Below are 25732 nucleotides of genomic sequence, written 5' to 3' on the forward strand. Positions count from 1 at the left end.
TTTTGAAAAACTTATCTTAATTTAATCTCCGTGACTTTTTTACCAATAGATCATTTTTTATTATGTATAAATCTCACATTAATTACCTTTTAAAAGTTAAGCATCGAAGCAATACTAGAAAAGATAAACAAAAATTATCTAGTAGGTGATTTAGTAGTAATAAAATAAAATCAATGAATTTTCTTTTTTTATGGTCTTAGGTTCGAGCCATGTGGTTGTTAATATAATGATCACTGAAGGCTTACATGATCATTAACTTCAGGGCCTGTGAGATTAGTCGAAGTGCGCGTAAGCTGTCCTGAACATCCATATTAATAAAAAAAAATTAAAAAAATAGACGGACACATATAAGAGATAAAGAATCAAATTTATGACCCACTAAAATCAATAAGAATATTTTTACTTTGATTTCTCTTTTTCTTACTTGTATCTTTTTTTTTTTTAAAAAAAACTAAATTTATAAAAATAACTACTAAAACGTTACTAACTACACATTTTGGATAAATGTTGCTGCATCCAATGTCAACTAAAGTCTATCTAAATTGTATTTTTTAAAGCCATAGCATTACATATATACTGTCTACTACCATACTCAACAAAGATATAATTTAATTTATCCTTGAGATCATGTTCTTAGATCAAGTCACTTGAAGAAGAATGAATCATAGCCACAAGTTAGGGACTGATTAAACACAATTTCTTAAGTGAAGGGGAACAAAACACACTCTAAGACAGGTTAATAGACATGTGCATCTTCCATTGACTTGTGTGCTCATGAGTTACTTAGCGAGCTGCAAATGTTATAATAATTTGTTAAACTAATTAATTAAGAAGAAATAACTAAAATAATGTGAAAACTCATCAACAAATATAGTTGGAAATACAAAAGGGAGGAAGCTAGAAAATTGGGAAGGGGAAAGACAAACTTATGGGTTAAATCAAGCAGACAAGCCTCCTTTCAAATGTGTCGGGCATGTGTTGTGAGAAAAGAGTAAAATGCCAGCGATATACTGACAAATGAGAACATGCATTTCCATGCAACTGTCCCCATTTTTATGCACATGCCATACATCCCATTAGTTTACTCGTAATAATTCATGTTAATTTTCTATATTATTAATGTTTATGCAAATTGAAAAGGGAAAAAAAAGAGAGAAGAAAATATTGGAAACCCAAAATAGAGAAAGAAGAAAGGCTGCAGATTGCAATAGCCCATTCCTTAAGATAACATTAAATAGCCTATACCAAATACAAATATTTTTTTTTTAATACGGGCCATGACTATTATTTTATCATATAGTATATTATGCTTTCATCATGGCTGACAAGAGGTGGGAAAAAGGAGCTAGATGCTAGTCACTGACAAAACAACTCATTCTCGGTCGAGGTAATAACACCTCCAAGAAGTCAACTTGTGCATTTACCTTACGTTAATGTTTCAAAATTATATTTAGACTCCGTTTGTTTGCAGGAAAGTAGTTTTCTTTTGGAAAGTGAATTCCGGGGGAAAATGAATTCCTGAAAAGTGAATTCCGGGAAAGTATTTTCCGATGTTTGGTAGTGTTATGGAAAATGAACTGGAAAACACTTTCCAGTGTTTGGTTGTGTTATGGAAAATGAACTGGAAAATAATTTATTAATGAATTAATTTTTTTTAAGTTTATCTAATATATATATAATATTTAATATAAAATATTTAATCACTTACAATTGTCATAACCCAATTTTGATCTTTTTATTTTTATTATTAAAAAAAAAAAGATGATGAAAAATAAAAATAAAATAAATGAAGGATGAATTAAAATTTAGGTTAAGGGCAACATGATTGGAAGTTTAAAGATTTAATTAAACTTTGATTTAATCAAAAACCCATTATTTAAATAAAATAAACAACTCTTTGCATTTTAATTCACTGCTACAGTAGTAGCGAATTATAATTCAATGCTACAGTAGTGAATTATAAGTCACTGCTACAGTAGCATTGCATTTTAATTCGCTGCTACTGTAGCAGTGAATTAAAATGCGATACTACTGTAGCTGTTAATTAAAATTCATTGGCAGCGTCCGCTAAGGAAAGTGTTTTCCTTTTTTATCAGAAGGAAAACACTTTCCTACGGGGAAAGGGAAAGTTTAAGTTGACTGGAATTGGAAGGAATTGGTTTTCCTTTGACTTATTTTCCTGATAGTCACCAAACATGGAAAAGTGAGGAAAATGAATTCCGGGAATTTATTTTCCTTGAAACAAACAAAGCATAATAACTTCACATAGTTTTCCAGGTGAGAATAATATATAAATTAATCTTTCATCTTATTTAAAAATTTAAGTTTGTGAGTTTAATTCATAATCTTACAAGATATTAAAACTTTGTTAACTAAATGGTTCAAATCTCACTATTTTTATTATTTTTAAAAAATATAATATATAAGTATATACTGAATATTTTTTTTTATTAATGTGGGTGTTTGGGTCAGTTTGAGCGCATCTTGATTAATCTCATGGACCTTAAAGTTAATAACCATATAAACTTTTAGTGGTTCTCATGAGATTTATACGACTCAAACTGGTAATTTCTAGATAGCAAATTCAAAACCTGTCTAGTTTAGCTATACTTCTCATAACTATCAAATATATTTTTTTATGTCTTGTAAGTGTACTAGTGTTGTATTTTTAATGTAGAATCTTTCTTGATATCAAAGCACGAATGAGGATGAAACATGTCAAAAGAGGTAGAGGAAAATAATTAAAAGAAATGAAAGTGATATCGAGAGGCACCTAAAAGCAAAACCCATTACATATGGATCTCACACAACACAATTTAAGTCACGTCACTTTAGTGTGGTCGGATGTTGATATACCAACAGCATCGGCAGGCCAATAAAATTGAAGGGAATGAATTGTTTCAAACAAAAATATCATGAGAGTCTTGATTGGATTTCTATCCTAAGGAAATCCTCTTGTGATTGACTAGTATAATTGCTGTTGATTCTTTTAGATAGATGGATATATGGTTATTTATTTAACTATATAAATTAATTATGAGAAATTATTAAGTTAATTTAATTCAAGCGAGCCAAACCAAGAATAAAATTATTATACGTACATCATTAAATTTATCCATAAATGCAAATTATTATATTTCATATACGAAAGAGAAATCATATATATTTGGAAAAAAAAGAGTATATTTTGAAGCTCATGTTCATATTAAATTATTTTCATTACATTTAATCAATTTGGTCCGACTATCTTTATTTATTTACCAAAGTTCAAAAACTTTCTGACGTGAAAAATACTAAACATATCACACATAGTTTTGACTAAATTAAACTCTCTGCCTTAATTTAAAAATAAAATAAAATAAAGATCGGAAAAAATTATTTTAATGTTTTTAAAAAAAAAAAAAAAACTGACGTGAGATATCATTTTACGAGAATAATTCTTATAATTTTTTAAAATCATTTTTTTTTTAATTAAGGCAGGGCATTTTAGTTAAAATTATTTGACGTGGCTAGTATTTTGTGTTTTTTTCGAATCACCATCTCCTATATCCATCCAACAATGATTTTGTGTTTGTTTCGAATCACTTTATCTTTTAATATTGTTTTTACTCAAGAGAGGAAGGACGCCTCAAGATTTTCTACTTGGTGAATGAGCATAAAAATGCATTGATTTAATTTGTAAATGTGATTTTGAGAGCAGTGAAGTGAAATAACCACAATCACAGCATCATGTTCTTCGTCGGCGCGCACCGTATAAGTATATATTGCTTCAAAAGATGGAAATCATTAATGTGGTGTTAAATCAAATCAAATAATCAAAAGTTTGGTGATGAAAAGATGGGGGTTAGCATAGTGAATGCCAGCTATACATGTTAAACACGAATCCACTAACTCCAAAGTCCATCCATACATATGCAAATTAACTCTGGATTAAGAGTAATTAATTGCCTTTACACCTTCACTTTTGTGGGTTTTTTATTTTAATTAATATTGATGTTCGAGCTAGCTTGTGCGTATCTCGATTAATTTTATAGACCCTGAAAGTAATAACCATGTAAATCTCTAATGGTCATCATATTAATAATCACGTGGTTCAAATTGGAGACTATAGAGGGAATAAACCCCTTAGTCATAATCTCTTATCACTGGATCATCTATTAGATGTTTATGTTTTTTAAAACATGGGTGTTGGAAAGTTCTTAAGAAATAATAATAACAGAATTTAAAAAAAAAAAAAATAGTATACCCAGTGAAAAAATACAATTGCATTATGGTATTTAAAAAATCACACAGTTATAAATCACATATGAAAACCACTGTCTCTAAAAATATTGATATTTGTAATATGTTCCAACTACCTTGTTATTTTCTACTTTTTTAGCTCGTAATTAATATATATTTTGATATCAACTTTTATGAGTGAAGTTCAATTTTAATATATATATATATATATATAGAATTAATGTATATATTAACTTGATACCATTTTTAAAATTAAGGCATTTTCGAGCTGGATTTCGTGATCAAAGTTAACTAGAATTAATTTCTAGTGCATTACAATACATGAAGAAATGTCCAACAAGGCAGGTCAGGCAAACAAAGCGACCTCCGTCCTGGGGAAAACGGTGTTCCATCGACACCCACACATGTTCCCATGGTGGGGTTACCTTCACATGCTTCCATTTAAACAAGAACAAATCTTCTCTTCATTTATTTATTTATGGTTTCATTTTTGCCCTTAATTTAACTTTAATTTAGGGTTTCGATCATGTGGGACTAATCCCACTTGCAATTTTGAAGTGTCTGAGTCTCACGCACTAGTAATCATAGAGAGAGAGAGTGAATGTAATGTTTGGACCTTTGTTGTGCATAAACAAATTATAACATGTTTGCACCATGTTGTAATGTAATATAACATTGTTATATTCTTATGTTTAATGCTAAAATGTTTAAACAACTTAAATTAGCTTTCATGAATTTTTCATTTTAGTATCCTATATTTGCTCAAAATGTTGTTTTGGGAACTTGTATTTTGTTCTGATTTACAAATTGGTCTTTATTTGATATATAGCTTGTAATTTGGTCCTCGGATTTTCTTAAAAAACAGGATTTGGTCTTTATGATAAAGAGCTCTTTGAAATCAAATTTCTAACATGTAATGCATGTTCATTTTTATAAGCTTTTCTTCTTACATAATTTAGTCTTTATGACAGGACATTAAAGACATGACATGTATAAGATAAAAAAAAAAAGAGTATAATATTTGGTTATAGAAATGAGAAAAATTATTTTTTTCTCTGCTTGGAAGTAAGATCTATGTATTTTTTTACAAGGAGACACATGGGACGACAATCAATTAAGATATAAAATATTATGAAATTTTGTTTCAAATTAAACTATCTATAAACTTTACAAAAATTCCAAGTTTACTTATCAACCTTAACCATTTATTTCACATTTTTTTATTATTATTGCACTTATCTACAGGAAATATAAATAAATATATAAATAAAAATTACAAAAAATATAAAAAATATAAAAAAGAGAGTACAAGAGAGAAGAGTGAGAAAGTTTCTAGCAACATAAATAGACCAGTTTTACAGACAATGTAAACACTAGAATTGATGAAATATATTTGCACCTAAAATTTTAGATCTAAAAACTTTTAAGTATTAATGTTGTATCGATTTGTTATTTAAAAATATTTTTTGAAGTTAGATATGTGTTTAGCAGAACAAGAGGAATGTTTACAAGTGTTTTTTTTTTTTTTTTTTTTATAGTTGAAAAACATGTAAAAAAAAGAAGAAGAGGGTATTTGAATTTACCGTTGGGTTTTGCCGGATTCTGCCATGATTAGCCAGAATCCGATGTGCCCAAGATTGAAGACAAGGATGAGCTAGTCATCACCTGACTCGTTTTCATTTTCAAACTTCAAAGCCTAGAGTTAAGCTTACTATAGCCAAGGCTTTCTTATGCTCAACTGCAAGTTCTTTTGTTATTTATCCTTGAATTATATATATCCTAATTTTAATTTTATTTCTCTTACATATACTATATATTTTTTTTTATTTCCAACCAATCTATTTTTATGTGCATAAAAGTTGAGATATGTCATTTCTTTACTTCAAACTATTATACAATGATAAATATGTATTTATTTCACTTTGAACTATATTTTGTTACTATTAACTAGAAGAAATATAGTCATTTAAAAATATTTTTAGAAAACTATAATAAAAAAATTCCTAAAACATATATATACCAGACATAACATGCATAATATCAAGTACAAAGGTTTGGGTTTTTTTTTTAATGTGAACTATATTTATTTTATTTATTTATTGTAACATATATCAATAAATTTTTTTAATAAAATATAAATAAAAAAAACATGTTTTAATTTTATAACATGCACAGGGGTGTTTAAAAAAATATTTATATTAAAAACATTAGCAAGGAAAAAATGTCTTTAGTCTCTAAATTAACCAAACACAGCATGCGCAAAGTAATCCAATTGAAGTATGAATTCGATATCCACTAAATATTGTTATGTCTTGTCTCTTTTCAATATCCTATAGCAAATCTTGCTATGTCTTGTCTTCCCTATTTTGTACATGTTCATGCACTTATTGAATTAAATAAATTATATAAGTGCTCATAACGCAGAGATAGTTGGATGAAACCAAGTAGAACTGTGAATTATTTTAAATAACAAAAAGAAAACAACCCCCACCTAATTTTCTGAACTAAATTAGAGAAAAAACTATATTAATGCGCAATTAGAGAAAAAATCACATCATTTTTTGAACTAAATTATTAGGAATTGAACAACTCAAGACAATATATAAATATATAAACTCTCTGTATGAATTAAATATAATTCATATATATATCAAAACATGAAATAATAACACTCGATCTCTCCCATTTTAATTTCTTAGGATGGAAATTTTACTAAAGTGTTGTTTAGATAAATTCTCAACTTAAATTATCAAGAGTTTAATGTTGAAAAACACTTCTAATTAATCGCTAGCAAGCTTTACTAAATTTGTGGGTGTCGACACATTCTTAACTTGAATTATCAAGAGTTTAATTTTGAAAAAAATAAACATTCAATTAGCAATAATCCTTAGTAAAACCTAAGATCCATGCACATTCTCAAAGAATTTGAACTTTTAATCGCCAAGGTATTCCTCGAGGACGTCTCAAATTAGTACCAAAATTGTTATAAAGTTTCTGATTTTCTTTGTTGATCGTTAAAAGGAAGAAATAAATTTAAGTTAGATTATTTTTCCTCTATCTTTAGACTTTCTTGTCCTGAGTGAGGATGGAAAGAAAGAAACTAAGAAGCGCGTAGGGGTTAGACTATTCTTCCAACGCATGGACAGATCTGATGGGGGACTCATGTATGTGCCCCCACAAGGGCAACAGCCACCATCAGATCCGGCTGTTTGCATCTGAACCGCACATATAATAATGTACTTTTTGATATTTTAATCAAAACAATTTGTTGGATCAAGAAAATAGTCAGCTTTTAGAAGAAAAAAATAGTAGCAGAAGGCTAGAAGTTAGTGATTGCAAGAGAAAAAACGATGGAGTTTGGTGGGAGGTTTCGGTAAACTTAGGCCCAATATTCTTCTTGGGATTGGCAGTAAAAAGGACCTCAAATCCCCTATAAATACTACCCTTTCTCACCCTAAACCTACACACTACACCTCCTTTCAATCTCTCCCTCTCTCTCTCATCTCTATATTTGACTTCTCTTTCTCCCTTAGCCCTCTTGACCTTTCTCTTTAGAAACCTTTCTAGGGTTTGTTCATTGGAGGGCTTTGAAGCTATTAGAATCTATTTTTAGGTGTGTTTGTATGTAGCCCTTTCATGGAGAGCTTTGAAGCTTCGAAATATATTTTTTGGTGTGTTTGTATGTGACCCTCTTTGTATTCTTCCACAGCTTTCTTGAACTGCACCTATTAGATTTATGTTGATGTTGTTGTGCGATATGCCATGACCATATGACATTGTATTCATTTTTGCTGCGGTTCAATAAAGCTGTGGGAAGATACAAACAGGATCAAAGAGAGTTGCTATTTCTTCGTCGGACTCGATCGGCATCAATGATCGGGTGTATAAGTTCCTTTATCATCTAAACTTTCTTGAATTTTTTGTTTGATAAATGATGTCTTGGATCCCAATTGAGTTTAGGGTTTTTTAATATTTCTTTTTACTAATTATTGCCTGCAAATATTCTTATGAATCTTTCAATCTCTTGTTTCTCGCAAGTTTCATGCTTTGAAGGAGAACAAGAAGGGGTATATGGCTACTTCAAATTAAAGGGCTTTCCGTTCTTTAACCAGACATCATTTTTACTTATCTATTCATGATTTAACCAGTGCATTATTTTATTATTCCCAGAGAGCTAATACTTGTAGAACATCACTACAGAATTTTCTCTCATGTTAATTTACAGAGTATTTTGGATGCATAGCTTCCTGCCAGCAGTGTCAAAAGGAGACCACAAAAACAAAGATTTATCGGGTATGCACTTTTCAAGAACACACACACACACACGATTCTTGAAAGAGGGTGTGTGTGTGTTTGTACCTATATATTATGGTTTGGATTGTGTATTTTAATACTGATGATGTAAAAAACGACGACAAAAGATGAAATTACAGCCGAAGCACATCAGGTTGGCTGCCGACAACGTTAAGATTCATCGGATAAAAGTTTGGAGTAATTCCTGTTAAAGTGATCAAAAGAGCATCACTTGATGATCTTTCGATCGCCCATTAATCTGTGTTTGTACTGTGTCGGTTGACACAGTAATAGTCTTTTTGTAAACATCTGACCTACAGATTCCTTTTCATGAGGTTGATATCTAGTCTGCTATATATTGAAATGCTTTGCTGTTTTTTGTTCAATATAAATTAATATGTTGTACAATTATTTTTCTATCTTTGTGTAGTGTATGAATCAGGTTTGAGCATGGTATCTATCTTTGATCAAATTAACTCAGGCGTGCTTTTTAGCTATGGACCACAAGGGCTGCTACTGCCTTCTCAGTTTGGAATTAACCCTCACCTAAAAACCCTTCAAACCACAAATTCCAGCACTAACTCGAGTGCTAAAACTGATGTGGAAGATTTATTGGACTCTGCACCATAGTCAGCTCATCACCAATCAAGAATCCATCGAGCACACTTAACACTTGCTTCACATTTAAAAGAACTTGCTTTATATCTCGATTTTTATTGTATAAATGCGACTAATGTATTTTCTTAATATTAATTAGCCATGAACAGTTGCTCTTGGAGTGGCCAAATAACCATCTTGATATTTCAGAGTCGGGATTGACAATCACAACTTGACCCGTGAGCATGAAGCGCACAAAGAAATTAGGGTTTTTTCCCTCTTCATTTTCTTTTCCAAACTACGACGGGAGGACAACTAATTAAATGGCAAGGAAAAGTATGATCCATAGGGAGCTAAAGAGTACGAGATATTTCCCTGTCCTTTTAGGGCTGACACACATGTTTTCAATCAGATCATAGTATGTTCATGATGCCTTCTCCTTTGGATATATAGTAGAAACAATATATCTTTCTTCTATGTACAAATGAATCTTGCATGAACACAATAATAGCTGGTTCGACTTCAAAGAGCCATATGAATGTTTTACAGCGATGACATACCTAATTTCCGGTTGCAGAAGCTTCTGACAATGTGAAGAAACGTTATGGTTATAAAAAAGTCGGGTCTAGTTTTTTATGAACTTAGCTGTAAGAACCCATCAAAGGGGACCTAAATCGATCCACAAATTATTAGCAGACCACCTCTCATGTTTTTTATGGATATTGAACTGCTCATGATTGCATATTCAGGCCAATTTAATTACATAATGTGACCAGCTAATCCAGCCCATAAATATTCTGATCACCAGTCTTTAACTTTCGTTAGCTGTAAGCAATTCAATAATAATCAATCAAGGATGGCCTTCTGCTTTATTTTTCTTGAATTTATAAGTGGCCTGAGTATTTAATTACCTTCACTTTTAGAGGGGACATGTTCATTATTCCCACTAATCATGCTTGCTTAAAGGAAAACAATTGGGATCCCAGATAGGTGCTGGCTTGTCTGGTCTAATAGACATTAGCTTTTCTTTAGAGGAGAAAGAGTTGGAAAAGCTATAGATTTTCTTGTGCTTCGTGACTGTGGAAGGAGATGTGGGAATTAAAGAATATTAAATAAAAAAGAAAATAATTGATAAAACCCGATGCACATTCTACTCCTATAGTGCTGTAACTTTTGTCTTATTTCTTAAATTAATTATTTGATCGTTAATTTCAATTGTTTTAAAGGTATTGATCAGCTTTATTATCTCGTTTGCTTTGAGACAATAAAGAGAATTATTTTTCAAAACAATTTTACTTTTTTATATGGAAAGATCGATGCAAACCGATTACTGCATGGGGAAATTAAACAGCAGTGGTTTTAATAATAAAAGAAATCCCTTCTTGCATTCTTTATTTTTAAAGTAAGAACTAATAATTTTATTTTATATTTAAGGGTGCAGTGCTTAATTTCAAGATTTTCAACTGCACTTACATGCATGTCTATTATTCCTCAAAGGTGAATAAACACTATTAATCCTCTCTTTTAAATGCTACTGATCATTCATGGCTGTTGATTTTTTTTGTGAGTACACAATTTTCACCCTAACTTTTTCCTTATTTTACACTCCTTTAAGGGTCACTAAAGTTGCTGTCATTTATCGTTGTTATGCACTCTCACATCAAATAAAAAGGTAAAGCTAGCTTTTGCACTTCATGTATATATGCTTCCTGTCCTATTGTTCTAATCGTAGAGCAGCAATGGTTTTATATATCAATAGCTCTCCGTTTCCCCACCACATGGGAAGAGAGCTATGTTACTGCTTTGCCCTGCCATTTCCCTTTAACGTGACACAGTTGATTTTTCTTTATAGCAAATCGGATCGCTTATGAACATGTAATTGTGCATAGAGATGCGTATAAAACTAAAGTGAAAGTGAAAAATCCAGTTGGTAGGCTTAAACTAAACCTAATTATTTGACAATGATATACTTTCATGCTGGCTACATTCATCCGAAGTGGATGATATGTTTCTGCTTTTAGGAAAATTATTAGGGACCAGTTGTACCATGCTAATTATATTAGCCCTAACCCATTTTCTCTCTCAAAGGAAATGTCACATCTTCTTTATTATTTTCGGTGCTTAAAATGTCACGTCTTCCACCAGAACAATGTTGTGGGTGTGGTTGAAGATAGATAAGTCTTCTATATTTTGATCAGTAGTGAAGCTGTTCATACTGGTTTTGTCCCTGCTTTTGAAGATCTAGACTATCAAGGTCTTTTGATAGATAAGTCTTCTGTTTCTGTTCTTGTAGAAGTGCTCGACGGCAGGCATCTTGTCATTAACTCACTATCGATGACTCGACGGCAGGCATCTTATCATTAATTCACTATCGATGACTTTCGGCTTATCAGAAACATGTACAAGCATTATTATTGCTTAAATGCAGGTCAAAAGAACATAGAATACATCAATTTAAATCTAATCAAGACGGGTTGTAGAGAGAAATAAATTGAATATCAAGTGCGCAGTACTGAAAAAGTCTTCCTAAATTTGGATACATTTATTCATAAATAATAATAATAACATCTTCAAATCAGCAAATAGAAGATCGTCTGCTGCTATTGAATGATGATGCTCCACGACTGTGAACCTGATCTTTAAACACAGCATGTCACATGATTGTCAAACGATGGAGTAATTTCATGGAACAGAATTTCACCTTATTAATTAGGAAAGACTGTTGTGCTGGGAGACACGTACGTACCTTGACATGATGCCCTAGCTGCCATATCATATCTCTTCAGCTAGCTTTCCGGCCTTCATATACAAGGAGGGTCCTTTCTTGTGGTAATATGTCTGTTTGGTTGGCTAGGTAGTCATCTCCTTGGTGACTTCTTTTGTGAAATCTTTCGGATTTTCTTAATGAACCCATTTCACATCCAGAAAAGGAAGAAGAAGAAGAAAGAGGTGATGGCAAGAAGAAGAAGTCATATTTACTACAGAAAATACTTGAAATGACATATGAGAAGTCATTAACTTGAGAATTCAGGTCATGTACGAAAAATGGTAAAAGCAGTGGTGTTCTATACCTAATGGCCAAAGCAAGGAGCCTGAATGTCATCCCACCAAAGAAATTTGGACGATTGTCCATAGTCGGGACAGCATTTCAGAGATTCTTTCTTGTTTTTAGAAACAAAGCTTGCTTCGACTACTAGCTTAAACATTACTCAGTGAACAATAGCATCCATGCATTCCAAAAGTCATATGTGTTCCAGTTCATAAATTTCTGAATTATTTCTGGTTTTTTATTATATGCTTTAATTAAAACCCATGCACCTTTAGCTGTATAATCCTACAAAGCTGACTTCAATGGATGTACACTAATGGACTAGGCATATCTTGAATGCTAAATGAGTATTATTGGTCTAATATTAGAAACTATAAGCAGTGCATTAACAATATTTCTATTAAGGTGTTCAGATCTGCCATGCCCCTCTGTCTGCCCAGTTATAAACTAGTTTTGGTGGACCTCCCCCTTATGCATCAGCATTCTTTCATACTAGACATTAAAAGCACCAGGCCTTTTCATTTCATGTCTTGCATTAGGTAAAGATTCCCTTAACAAAGCTTCATTATTTTTATCTTCTAGGCCTCCCCCCCCATTTCAATTATGATCCACCATAAACACACAGCCAGCTAGCTTTTGTGGTGTAGTTGTTCTTCTTCTTTCAAAGCACGAGCTCATCCTTGCAAGGTATGAGAAGAGAAAGATTAAAAAAACCTTTTCTAAAACTATTCTTCTATGTCTACCATGTTAGAAAAAAATCAAAGGCTCATGCTTAAGACCTGGGCAAGGAGCCCAGCAGCAAAGATCGATGGTGAGCAGTAGATTGATTTGGTCTGCAATGATGAGCATAGCTACTTGTCAAAGCGATATCAAGAGGATGTATATATAAAGTGATTGAAACAGCTAACAATCAAGAAGAGAGGCAACTAACTCTTTATTCCCTTGGCTGTGATAAGCCAATGAGATGTTTTGCAAGTTGTAGATTGTCCTAATTGGCTGGACCCCATCTGATCATCATAGTATGCCAAGAATCATATATAGTAGATACAAAATCGGCACTGCATGATCTCTAAAGTGAAAAAAACAAATATTGTTCTACGATCTCTTTTAGCCTATGATAAATTAACAACACTTGCCTTGAAACAGTTTTGAAATATATATATATATATATAATATATAGTGTCAAAAACAAAATATTATAAAGAACATGTATATATATGTTGTGATTCGCTGTGTTTTGGTCAGAAACTGTTAATTTGGAATTGCTAAAAATAAAATAAAATTGATAATATATATGACATGATAATTAGGAATCTCACCAACCACTCCAAGTTTAAATAATTCTCTGCAACTTAACACAGAAATCAACAAAAGGGATATGTGAGAATTATGGGAATTTTCATGGACTGCAATGCAGAACCAAGTACAAATTAAAGGCTTTGAGTTAGATATTCAAGATTCAAAAGGACTATAATATTTTCAGAAAGAGGGCTAAAGGAGGGATGATAATTGTGTAGGTTTGTAAAGTTTTGAGACCATCAGCTAGACAGCTAAGAAATGGAAGCAAACCCCAATAATTTGCACACAGAATACACCATTGTATGATTTGCAAATTGCACAAGTCCTCAACTACCACTGTGGAGATCCCACCGGAAAAGAGAAAGAGTAGAGGTAAAAAAAGACCGATGTCAGACAGTGGATGAGTGACAAATTTTAACCTTTTTCACGGAAATGTACGAGATCATGTTAGAAATAAACCAAAAGGCAAGAGGAAGAACTATTATCACTAACGATAAAAAGGAAAGGTAGAAATCTTCTTTGCAAGAAACACAAAATTCAACCTTTTTTTCACAATCTTTATCCAATGATCAGGATTTATATTAATTTTAAGGAAAGTAATCTCCAAAAACTAGATACAACTTGCAAAATATTCTGTTACCCTGTTCGTGCATGGTTTAAATGGTTTGAAGCCTAACTTATCTTTTCTCCAACAGCCAAAAAAGGAAAATTTTGAGGAAAGTGATACAGGATGAAATCCCATATCACAATTCCGCACAAAAATCAAATCTTTATCAAGAAAACAAAAAATGGTCATGGATTACAAGAGAATTTTCCTAAAAGGAAAATTAAAGAAAACCATTAAAAAAACTGCAAAAATGGGGTCCAAATGACAAGAGAATTCATAGAATTACCATGATCCATACAGGGAGGAAGAAGATGAAAGGTTTTTCTATGCATTCCATGAAGAAAAGGAGAGGTCTTGACCGTAACAGCAAGAAAAGAGCCCAAAAAAATCCTGAATTGCCATGTTCTCCCACAGCTTTCTTGAGCTTCCATGGCGCTATATATATATAGGAGCTATACATGTAGTGATCTATAGATACACAGATTAAGCAAGGTATAGAAGTTCAAGAAAGCTGTGGAAAAGCATGACCAGGATTTGCGAGATTAAACCAAGAACCTTCAAATCTTCTCAGATCTCATATCCCTTTATTTTTCTTTTGTTGAAGTGAAAATATAGTGAGAGAAACAGAGAGATGGGAGCATGCCCATACAAATTCTCATGGACCACTCTAACATATATATATATATATATATATATATATATATATATATATATATATATATATATATATATATATCTTGCAACCAGCTTTATAGAGAAGGAGAGTAGGGTTCCCTTCACTCACAAGAACGCATTTTACTAACAAAAAGCCTACTTTTACTAGTGAGTGCGCAGTGGGGTACAGATAAAACAGTCGTATTGGTATAAAAAAAACAAAAGAAAATTTTGCAATTTCTTTATATATATATATATATATATAATTGTATAAAATGTTTTCGTGAAATATTTAATATTCAGTCTTGATATTGAGATTTTAAATATTAGTTTCTCCTAAATATATTTTTATAAAGTGATTTATTTTTGTAAAATTGGATCTCATAAATAAATTATACGAAGTTTAGGCTACAACACAAATCCGCAAAATGTATGCTTATATAAAAGATGATAAAAAAATTAAACTAAAAAAATATTAGATGCTTGATTCATCATGGTGTCAATCATAGTTATTAACTGTCTAGAGATAGGCAAAGCTCACGTTATAAGTCGGCTAGATTAACTTCAATTACTCTAATTTTTTAAAAATGTATATTAAAATAATATTATTGAAAAAAAAAATATTTTTTAAAATCAACATGTTAATTTTAACATGATCAACTTGGGTTTTTAACATAGTTACACTAGTCCAAATTAGTTCTTAAATTAACCAAATCTAGATTAATTGATTAAATCGGTCCAAGTTTTATAATAAACATCAAAATAAAAAATTATGAAATCTGAATAGATAAGGAAAACAACGATATTCCATAATTCGGTTAGGTTTTTTGAAAAATGAAAAAGGTAAAAAAAAAAGAAGAAGAGCGGAGATTAACAAGAACATCCCATCCCCATCACATGTAACCATGTGAGCTAGATCTCTTTTTTATTTTATTGGTAACTTAAGGTATGGGTTGTTCCAAGGTCCCCCAATCTTTATGTTTTTTCTTTATCCTACATATTAACCTATCTATAACAATTCCCGTGATCGTCATAAATCATGTTGGAGACATTTTTTAAATGTAGATTTGGATCATTCATGTAAGGAAAAAAAAAAGAATTTAGTTAATATTTGGCTATTATCTCTAGACACAACACAAATAATTAAGGTAATATTCAGTTATTATCTCAAGACACAACACATAGATATAATGTTTTCGGTAATATATATATAATCCTACCGGAAACAAAGAAAAAATCAAACGGAGACACCTTTTCAGCGAGGAGCCGGGGAGCCAAGCTTGCTGAAGGAGTAGTATTTTTTCTCTCTCTTTTTTTCTCTTTTCTATAAATGGAGCGGAGGTGAAAAACTTTAATATATATATATATATATATATATATATATATATATATATATATATATATATATATATATTGCAGTCAAGGAAGTATTTAATTTTGAAAATTAGACTAAGAACCAAGAACCAAAACCAAAGAAAGAAATCCAAGAAAATTTAATTATTTGATGAGCAATTTTGGAGAGGATTGTCAAATCTCACTTTTTTACTTTTACTTGTATTTAAAATTAAAATTATATTTGTTGAATTAATATTTTGAATTATGTATATAAACAATATAATTTCAAAACGAAACGGGATCATGAAATGCTTCAAAATCAATATATAATATTTTATTTAAGAAAAAAAAAACATGAATGGAAATAAAATTAACAACCTTGATTTTTCCAATTAAAATATATATTTATATATGTAATATAAAATATATATTTTATGAATTACGTTGTTATGATGAACACATGATGTGTGGTGAAGATGTTAAGGGTGTGGGCCAGAAAGGGAGGAGATGGAGGAGTTTGTTGTGGGCCCCCACCATGCTCAAAACTGGGGCATTGTTTTTGTTATAATTATTAAGAAATTAGACCCCCTACAGTCAAGTCCACCTCACTACCAAACTGTTACTATCCACAGAGTTTTATGATATTCAGTTTGTTTTTCGTTTCGAAGTACGGTTCAAATGGCCGGCGGTATATTTCAAGGGCTAAGATACATAATTATCACTACCGGTCTATTTTTTGGGTCACGGGTGAGGTAAAAAAATTGTAAAACATTTTTGTTTTAATTTTTTAATAGAAATAATACCATTTAAAAAAAATAAAAAATACTTAAATTAACTCAATTATATCTCACATGTGCAAAGTTAAATTAACCAGGTTGATAGATAAATTCATTAAGTCCCCAGAATTTAATCAAATTAATATTTATTTTTTTTTTTTTTTTTAAATAACTTGCCTTATACTATGGTTTGTTCAAGAATGTGGTTTTGGTTATCTTTCAAAATATTTTTTATTTAAAAATATATTAAAATAATGTTAAAAAAAATTATTTTTGAAAACAGTATATCAAAATAATCTTAAAAATAATAAAAAAAAATATTAATTTAAAGTAAAAAAATTATTTTTTTTAAAATTTTTAAAATGAAAAAATATAAAACTTTTGTGCTTTATGAACAATTTATTCCCACGTTAAGAAACATGTACAAGAGATTTCTCCAGATTTCTCACAATAGTCACAGAAAGAATCCAAGAAAAGAGACAAGTCTATATTTGCCAACGATGTGATTTACTTCTTGTTGTAAAAGTGTTTTTTCTCCTAAATTTTGAAACAATTTTCCAACAAAAGACCTAACCATATTTGGAAAATTGATTAGATAAGAACACTACAGCATCAAACATCCACTTGATCTTAATTTTAATGATTGTGGGCCTTTAGATGGGTGTGATCACAAGGTTAAACATCATTAATTTGACGATGATGATGATTTGATGAGAGGACGGCCTTCTGATTATTAGGAGGATCGCATCAAGGGTGACTGTGGACTTCTGATTATATGTAGTCGAGTGAAGCCAAATGGTTTGTGGAGAATTTCATTTCAGGGTCACATCTTGTATCCAAGTTTGCCTGCTCCCTATGGCACCCATGGTCTTATCATGGGTCAACAATTAAAGAAATATAAGGGGTTGTCGGGACTGGTTTGATACTGTATCGATTATTTTTAAAATATTTTTTATTTTAAAAAAATATTAAAAAAATTAATTTGAAATAGTGAAAAAATAAAAATAAAAATAAAAAATATTTTTAAAATATAAAAATAAGTAGATCATAGAATTACATTTTTATAACCGAAGGTTGACTCCATCTTCTCTTCAGCCACCTTAATTACTAGTTGGATCTAAATTAAAGTTATCCATATAAATAATACATTTCTTTTTATGAAAAAAGTAAATAATATGTTTAGCAAAAATAAGGTGACTAGTTTAACAGGTTGTTAGAGGTTGATCTAAAATAATTCAAAACATGTTTGTTTTTATAATTTTTTTAAAATAAAATATTATTTTAAAAATATCTAAAAAAATTAAATTGAATTTTAATTGGATTATAAATTAATCTATTAAGTTCATCAAGTCATAATTGATCAACTTCTATCTAATTATAATTTATATATCAGCTTAAATTAGTTTATATCTCAGCTTAGATTAGCAGCCCAGTCAACAAGTTATTGAGTTTATTCATTAATGTTTGGTTTAATTATAACGGGTTAAAGTAACTTATTGACAATTGGTGCTATTTAGGGATGAGTAAAATCAACAATTACTTACTTAATTGTTTTATTTATCAATTAACTGATTAATAATACCTAATAATTTTGATTAACCCCTCACATCTAATTATGTTAGTTAAATGTAAGCTTCTTAAAATCTTTAAAAATTAAATTGGAGTTACTATCATCCTTGAATCTGTTTTGAGCACGCCACGTGTCCACCTACCAAAAAGCCCATTATTATATTTGACAATGATATAAACACGTCTTATGTTTAATTATCTTAGATATCAACATTAAGAAATAAAATAATATGAAGTGGGCATGTCTCTTGTTTCCGTAAATTAGTAGTTAACTTCTAACACCAAACTTTTTATTTTATTTATTTTTTATATGTTCAAGTATTTAACGAATTAATTGTTTTTTTGGTTTGATGATAAGAAGTATTACTGGATTAGCTTATTAATAAAAGCTAATTAGGGACACAATTTCATTGTAAAGTGTGAGTGAAATCATTGTTCATTGAAATAATGATGTTACAATTTTACCTTTCCCAAAAAAAAAAATAAAATTAAAACCGACTTTCAAAGTATCAATAAATCCTTTTTATTTTAAATATACAGTGAAAACATTAAAAATATTCTTGAAAGCAAAAACAAAAAAAATTTAAGTGGCACCAAGGGACAATTTTGTATTTCCATAAAATTTAAAATTAGATGTCATGGAACAATGCTATTTTAGATAAAAATTTAAAAATAAAATGGAAATTCATTTAATAAAATCTTATTTGAATATAATTGGATTAACTAGATTAAAAACTGTCCTATTAGGTTATCTCAATTTAACCAAATCAACTTTCATTGTTTTTTTATATGATGACGAAACATTTCTCTCACGTCACAAGATTCCTAATTGCAGGCATAAAACAAAATTCGTCAACACTAATCCCAAATCAATACAATTTTAAATGATCAAATAAAAAAAAATTGAGCAAGTAAAATAACAAAAATAATAATTATAACAATATAAAAATAATATTATAACAATATTCAAATCATCGGTATTTTGTATGAATGTCAATTTAATCTTAAACTCAATGATTACCAACTTGACCGAAAGAGTAAGTTTTTCTAGATAATTATTTGACTTATTATAATTATTGTAAAACCTAACCCAAACCTCCCCCCCCTCTCTCTCTCTCTCTCTCTATATATATATATATATATATATATATTTGTTAACTGTATAATGAATAAAATATAAATAACTACTCGAACTGTAAAATCAATATTGGTTCATTATAAAAAACAACAGCAAAAAAGGGCTCTCCATCAATCATAAAAACAAAAGCTGTGCCGTTTTTTCAGAAACCAGCTTGATGACATAAACAGTGTAAGGCATCAGAAACAGCTTACAAAAGGGCATCAGTCACCTATCACTATCTAACATGTCACTGCAACAGAGCAAATGTCGACCAGGAAGTCATTGTCACGACGTCGTATTACTTGTCATGTGACTACACTGGTTTATTGTCCCTGTATACCGGCTAAATTTTAGCCTTTTTTTTTAAAAAAAAAAAAAAAAAAAAAAGTCTTACTCATGCAAGACTGGTGTTTTTAGAACCCGTTTGAAAAAACATGGGATTTATTTATTTATTTGTGGATTTTTCTTCAAAATTCATTGAAAAAATTGTTGAGTGAAATTTTAAAAATTCATTTGAAAACTAAAAATCAAAAGCTACAAAATGAAATTTTTAAATTTTTTAGTGTGCTATAACATATATGATAGTTTTTACCGTTATAATTTTAAAAAATAGAATTAAAAAAAATTTTAGTTTTGATTTTAAAAAAATAAATTTTAAAAAAATATTTGTTCGGTTAAAATTATTATGAAATATATTTAAAGAAAGTATCAATGAATAAAAAACATAATTTTTTTAGTTTCAACAAAACCAAAATTTAAAACACAATTATATACAAGACATAGTAAAAGACGTAGAAACTATCACAATAATAAATATTCTCGAGACATAATTTAAAGTGGTATTTATTTATTATCTTAAAAAATAAAATAAAGATAATAAAAACAAAAATGATATAATTTTTTGTTTTTTTTATTTTAGAATGATATAAATTTATTTAAAAACAGTCTAAAAACATATTTATTCTACTCACCCATCCTCTTCTCTCAATCCAGGCATGTTTATATATATTCTTTTGGATTTCTAACACTCACTAAACCTAATATAAAAGAACAGTTGCACATGATTCAAGAAATTGTTGAGTTCATTTATTAAAAAAACAAGAACAAATTGTACCGTCTCTTTTGTTCTGTCCATTCTATGACAATGTTCAATTGGCGCTTGTGTTCATTGAATAGTTGCATTCCTTGCCTAAATCGTGGCCCGCTGTCTTATACATCCGACATGTACCATGAAAGGATAAAGCATATGCTGCCACTTTGATCTTCAATTCGAATCCCAGTTATCCTTGCGTATTTTTGAGTTTTCTCAGATCTCTTCCGAAATCTTGTGTTTAATTTCTCGAATTCAAATTAAATTAAATTCATTAATTGATCAACGGATATATTCTATTATTATGGACCATCAAATCTTTGAAGCAATATTTTTCTCATAGCTTTGAAAAAACGAAAATCGAAACCAATAATTATGTAATATATACTTTACCAGTGTCTTATCAGGGCTGGAGATCTAAATCATAGTTTATTGAATTAATTCAAATTAATCTCAAAACTTGTTTTAGTGGGTTTTTCAAGAGAAAAACGATATTTTTAAAGTAAAAACTAAAAGAAAAATGATAATGTTTTAGATAAAAAATTAAAAAGTTTTAAGGATTCACCCAATTGAGTTTGAATCAACAAGACTATAAATTCATATGTTAAATCACTCAAATTTAATTATATCATTGTCTAAACTAATTCAAAATAAAGTTTTAAATGCACAGATTACTATTTCAACCTGTTAAATTAGGGATTAAGTTGGGTTTAAAAACGATTACAATGTCCATATATTGTACTTGTTAGAACAAAATTGAACTAATGGCAAGTATGGAGTGGATCCATGCACCCAAAGAAGAAAAAAAAAAAAAGACACAAGAAGGGAAGAATGAATGATTAGATGTTTCTGCGATCGTTGTAATATAGTGAATAATTGATAGGGACCCATATGAAAAGCTACCCTCAAAATCAGCAGTGAATTTTTTCAGTATCCCATTTATGATTTTTGACAAGTCAAGTTGCACGAGCAACCACTGCATATAATGATCTGCGGTTGTACGGACTCAAGTGTATGCTCGTATCAGTTAGTTGCTTGGATTTTTTATTCCCCTTACCTTGTAATTTTTACAATTTAATTGCTGCTGCTGATGAACAGAGTTATGGGGTGAATGTCATGTCTATGTATTGCAGGTCTTGTCTAGAAATTTTGGTTTACATCCAACTTTTTTTTAACATTTTCTAAGATGTTTTCTGTAGTCTGTGTCACCCTGTAAAATATATTTAATTTCTTCATGTAACGTGAAAATATATTTTTGAGATGATTACCTAACCCATTTTTCCTTTGACGAAGTTTAAAGCAAACTTCCAATGATCTTGGGCTATCCATGAGGGTTACTGGGTTTTGATTTTTGTTTTTTTTGAACAAGAGCTTAACTACTAGTTCATGATCCCTATCAAAATAAGTCTCTCATTAATTAGTAGTATAAGAGACCCTTTAATATTTAATTTAATTAAAATGGAGAAGAAATGTAATATGTAAAAGAGGAAGATAAAATATATGATATATTTTTTTTGAGTAAAAATGAGCATAGTATATACCCATATCATATCAATTATGTGTATACATGCAAACATATTGTATAGTCTACTCCACAAAATAATTACTTTAATTGTAGATGGTCGCACAACCAAATTATAAAACGATACATTCAAGTGGACGTGCAACCATACTAACAATTTTTCAGATGTATGAAAGCACTAGTATGAGCATGCCTTAACATTGTTTGGCTTGTCCTATAATGGTGAAAAATCATGCATCTCAACATGAAAATGAAATTGAAAATGGAGAATTGCTTGAAACCTCAAACCTTAAATTTTAATTCCAAAATTTTAAAACAATAAAGTTTTTCTATCCATGCATGGATTTTAGAGTCTCTTTTGCTTATTTACATATATAGAAAAATGCTTACTTTTGTCTTGGCCAGTAATTGAGTAGAAGATAGATGGTGTAAGTTCTTGAAAGAGATGGCATTGCTGCTTGGCAAAAACCTCCAAATCACAACCACGTAACAAAAGTTCCAATATCCGTTCTTTTTATTGGTGCTGGGTCTTATGACTAATCTTGTTTTGGACTTGTTTTGAACACTTTTCTAAATAGTTTGTTCAGTAATTACGATTTGGCTTGATTTATATTCAACTTCTTGTAGAATAATATATTTAGTTTGTTTCATAATTTCAATTTTATTTTTGGTGGGTTCTTCTAATTACAAGTTAGGGCTTGAGTGATTCTCTGCTCGCCGTCAAGGCGTCTTCCCTTACATGTGGAGTGTGTTTGTTTTTTAAAGTAACTTTTGTGGTTGTGATTTGAAAAAAATAAATTTTTAAAAAGTGTGGTTAGATGTTAATTGGATTTAGATATGTGTTTGGTAAAAATTATGATTAAGGTTGTTTTTCAAAGTTCTTTTTTAGTTAGAAATGCATTAAAATAATTTTTTCAAAATTTATTTTTGATATCAACATATCAAAATAATCTGAAAACACAAAAAAATATATTAATTTGAAGTAAAAAATAAATATTTTTTTTTCAAAAACGCTTTTGAAACGCAAAAATAAACAGAGTTTTACGAAATTCAGTTAGAAAAGCATGTAAAAACTGCTTCTCAAAAATTACATTTTAAACTCAATTTTTTTAGTGGGCTCCATAATAAAAAAACACAGTTTGATGTGTTACCAAACATCTTACTATATTTTTTACACCGCAAACATAAAAATTGCAAGTAAACAAATGCAACCATAGTCTCTAACAATTCTACTAGCTAAGAAATGAGAGGTTGTCCATATCCAAAGATTATGCTTTGTCTCATTTAAAATTAGCTCTAGTGTGTCATTTGCTTGCTATTAGTGCTCCTTTGGAGGTTCATGATTAGGGTTTCATGGTGGGTAGATAAATTATATATAAAAAAAATCAAGTAATCTAATTTAAAATTTAAATTGACTTGTAACTCAATTCGTTTTCAAAAAATCTTGATCAAAATTCATTGATAAAGTATACAAATAAAAATTAATTAAAATTAACTCGAATTAACTCAATAATCCAGTAACTCCTACGAGATATTTTTTGATGGGTTTTGAAACTATAATGCCATCTACTACCTCACCAAATTTCTTAGGTATTGCTTTTATGTTAGATGCTCGAACAAAGCATTCCGTCTTTACACGGTAATGAATGAAAAATCTAATCAAAGGACAAGCTTTATGACAGGACCATTCTATTACATCACTAATAGGACCATGTGAGGAGCTTCCAATGAGAACAACGCTACGTGATAACGGGACGGGATTGACAGAGAAAGGTTAGGTTGTCTGTTTCCGTTGTGGGTCACTCTCGTTTTCATGGGGTCGTGTAACAGCCTGTTCACTCCAACAAAAGCACCCCCTCCCTTATTCCATTCCACGACAAAGAAACAACAGCGAGTGAGGTGGGGATGGGCCTTTGGACTCTTGTGAGGGGTGATAATCAATAACAACAAATGGGCCCCCATGAAACAGTTTCTGTCTCGTATACCAAAATGGGCCCAATCCTCCATTATGACCCATCACGTGCTCTCAATTTTTTTCACCAAAAGATGGCTATTTTCATTTATTTTTTAAGAAACGAAAATGGTTTAGCCCTTTTCATTGGCAATAGATTTGAAATGCTCGTGGGTGGGTCGGTAGGTCTAGGATGAAAAGTGCACCCAGCTAACCCCAAGACCACATAAATGGAGCTTGTAGGTATTTTCTGGTGGACTCGGTTTACAGTTTATTTAAAAGTTTAATTATAGTTGTTTTTTAAAGTATTTTTTATATTAAAATATATTAAAATAATATTTTTTTTATTTTTTAAAAATTTATTTTTGAGATCAGTGCATCAGAATAATTTAAAACATAAAAAATTATTAATTTTTATAAAAAAAAAAAAAAAAAACTTAAATTTTTTTTTTAAAAAAAGATACAATCGCGTTTCCAAATACTCTTTACATTACAGGGCTATTTCTCGTGTAGTCTTCATATTCCTTGATGAATATCATGGGAATTTTAGTTTACATACGTTTCTTTAATCAATTTAAAAGATTGTATTAGATTAGTATTGTAATGATATAAAAACATTTTAATCAATATATATATGTTAGAGATGAGATAATGTTGAAAGTGAATTTTTATTTTTTAAAAAAACAGAAAGGATAAAAAAAACACCATTCTCGTCTCTTATGTACTACCACAGCAATTAAAAGCTATCCAATAGACTAGAAAGAGAATGTGTTTTTGATTATCAAAACAATATCTTATGCCTTTCTTTAAATGGATTCAGATACTATAGATGGTAAATTATGCATGATCACCTCTTACTATTACTAGGAAGTTGGAGGCCCATGCTGAAGTTGAGGACATATTATACTCCATTGTTTTTCTTTTTCTTTTTTCTAAATGAGATGCCATGGCAATGGGAAATACTTCTTTTGTTCTTTCCTGTCTAAACCCTAATTGATTTTTTGGCTCATTATAATGGATAACTTTTTAAAACAGTGAAGATGATGCCAACAAACAGGGAAAAGCAATCATTCTCATTTTATATCAAAATTATTGTATTAAACCCGGCTCGGAGCAAGGTTCGGATCAATGATCGAGTGAGTTATCGGATTCTAACTTAATTTAGAAGAAAAATAAAAAGTAAAATAACATTATTTTTTTAAAAAAATTACATATTTTTTTAAAAAATCAATGAATTTTAACCGGATCAACTAAGTTATAAATAAATCTAAGTTTTTTATTGGGTTATACTTAGCTAATTTTCTTTGTAATTTTTTTTTTTGAAAAACTTAGCTTGAATCAAGTCTAAGATTAACCAGTTCCTAAATCAACGTAAAATTCAAGTTTCATAACTATAATTAAAATTAAAAATTTAATTTTTTTTTTTTTAAAAACAAAATAAATAGAAAACATCTACAAGTCTAAATTGGGCCTTCTCAAACAAAGTTGAAGCCCAAATCTACCAGGCCTTAGATTTGTGCTTAGAATAAACAGTTTGACTCTCCGCATATCCTGCTTGATTTGTTATCATTCACGACACTTCATTAAACTGATATTATGTGGTATTAACTTCAAAATGTAACTCCAAC

At 29.9% G+C, this 25732-nt stretch overlaps 2 long non-coding RNA genes across 3 annotated transcripts; one reads left to right on the forward strand and one right to left on the reverse strand.

Moving 5' to 3' along the window:
* Nucleotides 1-7599: 7599 nt before the first annotated feature.
* Nucleotides 7600-9827, forward strand: LOC118052085 (uncharacterized). Its single transcript, XR_004688130.2, has 2 exons — nt 7600-8124; nt 8468-9827. It is a non-coding gene; the product is annotated as an uncharacterized lncRNA (long non-coding RNA).
* A 1779-nt stretch (nt 9828-11606) lies between these two features.
* Nucleotides 11607-14767, reverse strand: LOC118052086 (uncharacterized). Of its 2 annotated transcripts, none has more exons than XR_012168591.1 (2): nt 11879-14767; nt 11607-11764 (listed from the first exon to the last, which is right to left on the reverse strand). It is a non-coding gene; the product is annotated as an uncharacterized lncRNA (long non-coding RNA). The 2 variants fall into 2 exon arrangements; XR_004688131.2 differs by having other exon boundaries at nt 11607-11769.
* Nucleotides 14768-25732: the final 10965 nt, after the last annotated feature.

The sequence above is a fragment of the Populus alba genome, chromosome 18, assembly GCF_005239225.2.
Source record: "Populus alba chromosome 18, ASM523922v2, whole genome shotgun sequence".
NCBI lineage: Eukaryota > Viridiplantae > Streptophyta > Magnoliopsida > Malpighiales > Salicaceae > Populus > Populus alba.